The 7,099-nt window shown below is 39.4% G+C and overlaps 1 long non-coding RNA gene across 4 annotated transcripts in view; it reads right to left on the bottom strand.

The window, feature by feature from the left end:
* The window catches only part of LOC135450307 (uncharacterized), a 22,568-nt gene extending 16,287 nt beyond the window's left edge, over positions 1 to 6,281 (bottom strand). For 2 of the 4 annotated variants that reach the window (XR_010441007.1, XR_010441010.1), the window contains exon 1: positions 6,167 to 6,281. This is a non-coding gene — a long non-coding RNA (uncharacterized LOC135450307). The remainder of the gene's footprint in view (positions 1 to 6,166) is intronic. The other 2 variants (XR_010441008.1, XR_010441011.1) reach the window with 2 other exon arrangements.
* Between the last annotated feature and the right edge of the window lie 818 nt (positions 6,282 to 7,099).

Below are 7,099 nucleotides of genomic sequence, written 5' to 3'. Positions count from 1 at the left end.
GCCCCACAGGCCACATAACCTCGCTCAGAATGTGGGTTTAACTCCATAAAAACCCCTTCATGCTTTGGTGCCTTCATTGTTCCTTTTCAAGCTCTCCAGATATGAAGAAGGACATGGTTTCGTTGAACCTGGTCGTGCTCGGTTGATGATTGGAGCTGTCCTTAAGATGTTTGCTCCAAACTTAACCATTTTACAAATTAAGAAAGGATGGGAATCAGCACTTCAGCTCTTTCCTTTGGTGGGAATAGGCAATTTGGGCAAAATTTAGTGTAATGTTTTGGGTCAGCAAACCTCCTCCTGACAGCTCAGATACCAGCAAGCAGGGCGAGCTTTGAAGACCTGTGGAACTTCAAACCTTCCAACACAACCATGATGGTTTCTGTGGGTGTGAGAGCTCATCAGCCCTACTCTAAAGGATCCACCCTAATTAATGGAAAAGCAGCTCAGTTTGTGAAGATTTACACCTAGATTTTACCCAAATTGTGAAAAGAAGTGAGTGGAAGAACCAGTTAGAAAGCAGTGCTGTATGCAGCAGTCTTGTCAGCTCTGTTGCTCACCAAATACTTCCGAAGTTTCATGAAACCTATAAATCTACGTACAGAAACAAGCCCAGCCTGGCTTTGAGCAAGACAGTTCTGCCAAAAAAAAAAAAAAAAAAAACAAACCAAAACAGGTCCATGTTTGCTAACTTTAGTTTTTCTTAGTGCCATTTCAGGTTCATATGATCACGTTTCCCAGATAATGCCAGATAATGGATCTGGCCTCCTCCAAACCAGCACAGAAGAATTGCAGAACTCAGATCTGTCATGAGGTACTCAAAACCAAACACCTGAACATGAGGAGCTGCTGAAAACTCCACTTCCCTGCCCAATGCATTTAACCCTGCAGAGGACAAAAGGCCCATTGCACAAAACCTTGAAAGAGGTTAGATAGGATCAAAAGTTGCCCATTAAAAATTTCTAACAAAGACTGGTCTGGGAAAATGGGTTGGGTTGACTAAAGCACTTGAATTTGGTTGTATGCAGAACTGGGGAGGGGGAAAAAAACCTTTTTTTTTTCAGAAGACAATTTAAAAATTAAAACATAGATGGTTCCTTTAAAAACTTGCAATTCCTTCCACTGATTTTCTTCGCAAGGGAGTGGTAGTAAAGACATGATGATTTCTTGAAAGGAAACTTCTACTTTTCTAGGAATGTATTTTCTGGCAGAAAAAGCTTGTTTTCATTTTTTCCTGGTTCTGCTGATGGCATCCCAAGCACTAACATGGGGAACCCTGCAGAGATGGGAACTCCCCCAAGGTTTTGGGGAGCCCCAGGGACCCCCAGCACAGGAAAGGGGCTCTGCCAGCAGCCCCACGCTGGAGGAAGAAGATGATTAAGCAAAGCTTGATGACTATCAGTTAAGAAAACATAAAACTGACAATCCAACGATCCTTCAGGAAGGAAACAGAAAAAAAAAAAAAAGAGAGATACCATTATAACTGCAAGGAAGAGCCTGAAGGCAACATTTCAACCATAACAGGACGGCTCGTAAAAATTAATAACAATTTCCCATTTACAAGCTTTTGCTTTGTGTCTGCAATAGAACCATTCCCAAGGTACAACTGGTTACAGACCATAATTACCTTGACAGGTGCTGTATTAAATTCCTCATTTCTTCCCATTTCTCCCATGTTTGTAGCAGGAAGCATCAGATAAATGTAACAAAACTGGTGCTGACTGCACCTTTTTTTTTCTTTTTCCTGCTGAGTGTGTTTGTTTTCTCACCTTAAATCCTGGCTCTCCCCAAGCTGCCTGGTTTCTTATTCCATACCTCTCTGCAAGAGTTTACAGGCTTCATATATAAATTACAATTCCCCTTTATTAATCTAATTGATCGTTTGGTTCCAAATGCATATGCAAGATCTTTTGAAACCTTTTAGACCCCTGTGGTTCAATATCAATCTCAAAATATTAAAAGCATCTTGTGGAAAATTAGAAAGCAGATGAGACACTTTGGGACTGGAGATGCTGTAGAAGCTGAAACTTTTAAAGCAGCATTGACACAATTATTGAATGCTGTCATTGCTCAAAAGGGCTTTTTATTTTATTGGTTCTTCTGTAATTGTTTTGTACTTTTACTCTATTTGTGCTGTGCAGCTGCCAGGAATTCAACTTTAATGAGCAGCATCGTTTAGCTGCATTCAAACAAAGCCCTACACCTTGAGATTTTCTTCCATTCTTCTTTTTCATGTTCATTTACCAGGCCTGGATATTTTGTTGCTTGGAATTTACAGAATTTTTTGGGTTGGAAGAGACCTTCAAGCCCATTTAGTTCCAGCCCTCTGCCCGGGGCAGGGACACCTTCCACTAGACCAGGTTGCTTCAAGCCCTGTAAAACCTGGCCCTGAACACTTCCAGGGATGGAAAACTTCTTGGATAATTTTTCTCATGTAAGAACAAAATATTTTGGGAATACAGGTTCTCATTTCCAATTGAGTAAATTTAAAAAACTTGAGAAATTGAACTTCAAAAAAATGGAACACAGCTCTTGCCACATGGACCATTTTACTAGCTTCTATTTGCTTATATAAGCTTTCCCCCCAGATTTGATGTATTTCAGGGATGGGGTATTTCCCATGGTGACCTTGGAGTTTTTGGGAAGCCAAAAAGAGAGAATTTCATCCAGGAATGCACAGAATGCAGAGTGGTGACTGCAGGTGGCATGATTGTTCCAACTGAATTAATGTAACAAACACTGCTATTCTCATTCCTTGCAAGGATAGTGACCGTTTCCTCAAAAAAATAACCTCAAGGAAAAATATTCCTCTCTTTTTCTTAATTCCCATCAAAGCACACACCGGAAAGGAGTTGGAGGAATCAGAATAACCAAGCTGCCCTTTCTCATGGATAAAAAAAAAAAAAACTTGATGGATATATAGGGTAAGAGACGGTTGTTGAACTCAAAACACCTTTGTAGGGTCTTCCTGAAATATTCACTGTTATGAAGTTTAAATTCTTGTGGAACACCTCAAAAAACAAGGGTCCTTTGAGAAAAAGGGGGCAACAGTCTAATCAGTCTAATTTAAAACTTCCAGTCAAGTTTAAAAGCAGATTTTAAATTTTTTTCCAGTGGAGTGAGGTAGCATAAAATACATAAAAATACTAAACATAATATTGCATATGAGTTATTAAGAAATTCAAGCAAAATAAGTCTGGAAGCAACATCTTTACCTTTAACTCTTTGTTTAAAGATTTCCATGCTGACTATGGAAAAAAAAATCACCACAAATCTAATCAGGGGAATCTCAACATAAGTTCTCAAATAAGAATAATAAAAAAATAAAATTATACATATAATTCGTTGTGTTTCATCCAGACTCTTAAATAATTTCTTATATATAAGACTTTTTTATGAATGCAAACAAGCTGAGTTTAAAAGTGGGGAACATTGGGCAGGAGACCCAAGCGTGTCCAATGAAAAGGAATAGTGAAAGAACACTTGCCCAGGATCAGGAAAAGCAACTCAGGTGAATATTATGGATAGTGATAAGAAGTAATAGGAGGACAAGTAAATCAAAATAAAGAAATTAGGAAAACTAAAGAAAAAATAATCAGAAGCTCAAATAATTCAGAGATTAAAGTAAATTGCGAGACTTTGCACCATTTATTTGAACATTTTCTTTACTACTTTCCCCAAAACTATTTCTTGTTTTAGGGAACTTAGTCATGCAACTAAATCTGTCTCTTTCTTTGTAACTCCCTCAGTGTGGAAATGGCTTACAGGAATCTAATCCTCCATCTCCAGGCTCTCCAAAAAAGCTGCCATGAAACCTGTCATTCTTCATTCCTCAGATATGGAGCTTCTCCAGTAAAAAGTACGACTCATAGACAGAGAGAAGAACTGGGAATATTCACCAGCAGATGAGCTGGAAGATGGAAAATGCAAGGATCAGCAGGAAAACATTTCTGTGAAGGCCAGAGCTGTCTGTCTTTATCTAATTTAGAGTTAGTCTGAGAAAAGGAAAAGACTACCTGACCACACAGTCCTAGTTCAGCTGGGGAAAAGCAGTCAGAGGAAAATCATCAGCCTGCCACGATTGTGAAGGAAAAGAACTTAGAATGCTTTTATGTATGTAAAATACAACTTACAAACCTACTCATCCCAATGCAAAACTGTGTAAAAGACAAAGTGCAATCTTTTGAGAAACCCAGTTTTTAGAACTCCGATTTAACCAGTTCTCTGCTATAGTTCAATAAAGAAAGAATGGATGAAAAATATTTAGCATTAATTTTTTCTCCAATCACAATGCTTTTCAATCTATACTCTAAATCTCTTCCTTCCTCCCACCTGAGATCTACATCTCCCCATTCCCTAATGGAATATTGTCATTTACTTCCAGAATCATTAAGGTTGGAAAAGGCCTCTAAGATCATCAAGCTTGACTGCTAAAGAGCAGAATCATGCCTGACGTTTCCTCCTTCCTCATTCACTGTGGTTTCATTAACTCCACCCTGTTAATTGGCAACTGCCCTGCTCAGTTGGCTCTGAGTTGGCTCAGCCATCTGGTCGCCCATCACCATAACACACCTAATACCACCCATTTTTTTCCATTTGGGACTTCCAGCCCAGAAAAGTCCACATTATCCTCCCAGTGCACAGGTGAGGAGCAGCAGAGTTGTTACTTCAGCAGATGTTCATAAACCACTGGCAACAGCTGCCCCTCAAAGCTCCCTGAAAGGAGTTTGGGTAAAACCACAACTGGTGGCTGTTGGTTATTGGCAGGATAAACACTCCCAACAAATCCTGACTCAGTGGCACTGCAGTAAGGCACATCCTCACTCATCTATAAATGAATACTGAAGGTGTAACATGGATATAATGTGACCCCTAAAGAGTGTAAAGAAGCCAGGAGCTGTTCCTAAATCTGCTTTTCCTCCCCTATCACCTCACAAGATTCACTTCCTGTTCTTCAGGCATCTCTTGGGATCAACACATTGCCTGCAAATCTGGATCTGCACCTTGCTCTCAGTACCTCCAGTCAATTACAATCAGAAAAGACTCATATTCTTCCATTTGCTCCTACTTGTCAACATTATGATCTAAGCAAAGGTCATAACGCTCCAATATCCAAAATCCAGTTAATTGATTCCCTCTGGGTATCAAATCCCCACAGCACTGTGGTTATTGCTGCATCAATCATATTGCTTTTCATACCAAAGAATTAGAGGGATGTCCAAAACACTGAAATCTTTTACTCCTCCTGTCCTCAGCTTCTCCTCCGGCCATTTCTAAGCACACCAATTTTCTTGATAACACATTTGAAATTCAATTTCCCTCATAGGATTTGATTGTGCCTATAAATCTGAGCCTGGCCTCTGATCAGATCCCCCAAAATGTTCCATCTTCCAAATTCCTCCCAAAATTCCTGCCAAACTCTCAGTAACTGCATCCATATCTTAACAAAATATCCCCCTTGCCACCTGTTTGGGGATTAGAGCACCCAAGAACCACTGACAACACAAGTCAAATATTTTTGCATCTTTCCCATTTTTTAGACATGTATAATATTTCCACAACTCTAATGTCACATCCAAATATATCAGCTTTAATCTATTTTCCCCAGAGGGACTAACAAAGGTATGAGATTCCTAACCATAAGAGTTTTGGGGTTTTTCAGTAAATAATAAATCCATTTAAATAATGAGGGAGTTTCAAAACAGAGCCTCAGAACCAGTTACCTGCCCAAGCAACTGCTGCAAGTTTGCTACTCCCAAAAAACTCATTAAAACACAAACAAAATGAAGACTTTTAGCATTATCTTACACCAGAAAAAAATAGCTTCCAACAAGACTATACATTCAAATATAAACCAGGATCAATACAGTAATTTTGCTGATGAATTTCTGCAGTCAAATATAACAGCAATAAACTCTCACTGAGTTTGAGAGATGGAGGTCTGTGCATGGAGAGCTGCATCTTCAGCAATGGTGAGTTGGAGGGCCCAGCCTCTCCATCAGCAGTCCCTGACATTGATTTTCTTCTACTTAAAAGTATTTGTTCTCACTCTTAAGGTGATTTTATTTCTAATGCCATATTATTACTATGAGCTGTCCCACTAGAAGGAAATTACTGAAAACATGAGATTTTCAAAGGGAGCAGATACAGCCAGGGAGACATGAGTTACCTTGGGAATACCTGTGGCAATCCTGACCTCCCACGAGAGATGAAAATTGAAGATATCAGCATCCTTCCTGGGAGCGTTTCAACAGCTCAGGTTGAAAAGGGAAGACCGCTTACCCACAAGACTTTTGTGGAGGATTAAATACCCATAACCCAGTGGAAGGATTAAATAAATGGTAAAACATGGTTAAAATGGCAACTAAGTCATCACAGCTGGGCCAACACAAAATTGGCCTCAGATTCAACCACTTTAGGCTGAGGTCAGAGGTGCCCAATCCACAGACAAAGAAGGCACCTGTTTGGGGATAATATCTGTTGTTTCTGTCATGTCTTTTAGAGCCACACTTGTCCTTCAACTGTTTGCAAAGATGGTGAAAAATTTTGCTGCAGAAAATTGTTTTCTGAAAAAAACCTGAGCCCAAAAATCACAGAATTTTGAAATTGGAATATTTTCTAATCCCTTGGTATAAAGTATATCAAGGAACTTTCTTTGACTAATTAAAGGTGCTTTTCAAGATGGGATTGTGCTTCTTTACCCTGAGCAGAGCAATAGCATCAATAAATAATATTAATTGCAGGGTGGATCCAACTATTTTATTGCTGAGGAACTCAAACAACAAATAAAGCCAGAGCATCTATCAAAGAGAAAGCCACATGAGTTCACCGAACCATCCTGCGTGCATTTATCTAAAATAAAAATAGTATGTAAATGTCTATGCAAATTAGGTGTGGCCCTCAAGCTCCTGGAAAGTTGCCAAAAAAGCCTTTGGTGTTGCAAAGTTGAGCATCCTATCTACCATATGGTGGTACCTATTAATCTCAGGAGGGAAAAGATACCAGCTCCTCATACAGATGGCACCCATCGCAGTACCTGTAAAAAGTTTGGGGATATAGAGATGAGAATGAGGCATTTTCAATGTTATGGAAAGCATTTGGG

Source organism: Zonotrichia leucophrys, chromosome 7, assembly GCF_028769735.1.
Source record: "Zonotrichia leucophrys gambelii isolate GWCS_2022_RI chromosome 7, RI_Zleu_2.0, whole genome shotgun sequence".
Lineage (NCBI taxonomy): Eukaryota > Metazoa > Chordata > Aves > Passeriformes > Passerellidae > Zonotrichia > Zonotrichia leucophrys.
The sequence above is the reverse complement of the archived record's forward strand: the minus strand, read 5'-3'. Positions and strand labels throughout refer to the sequence as shown.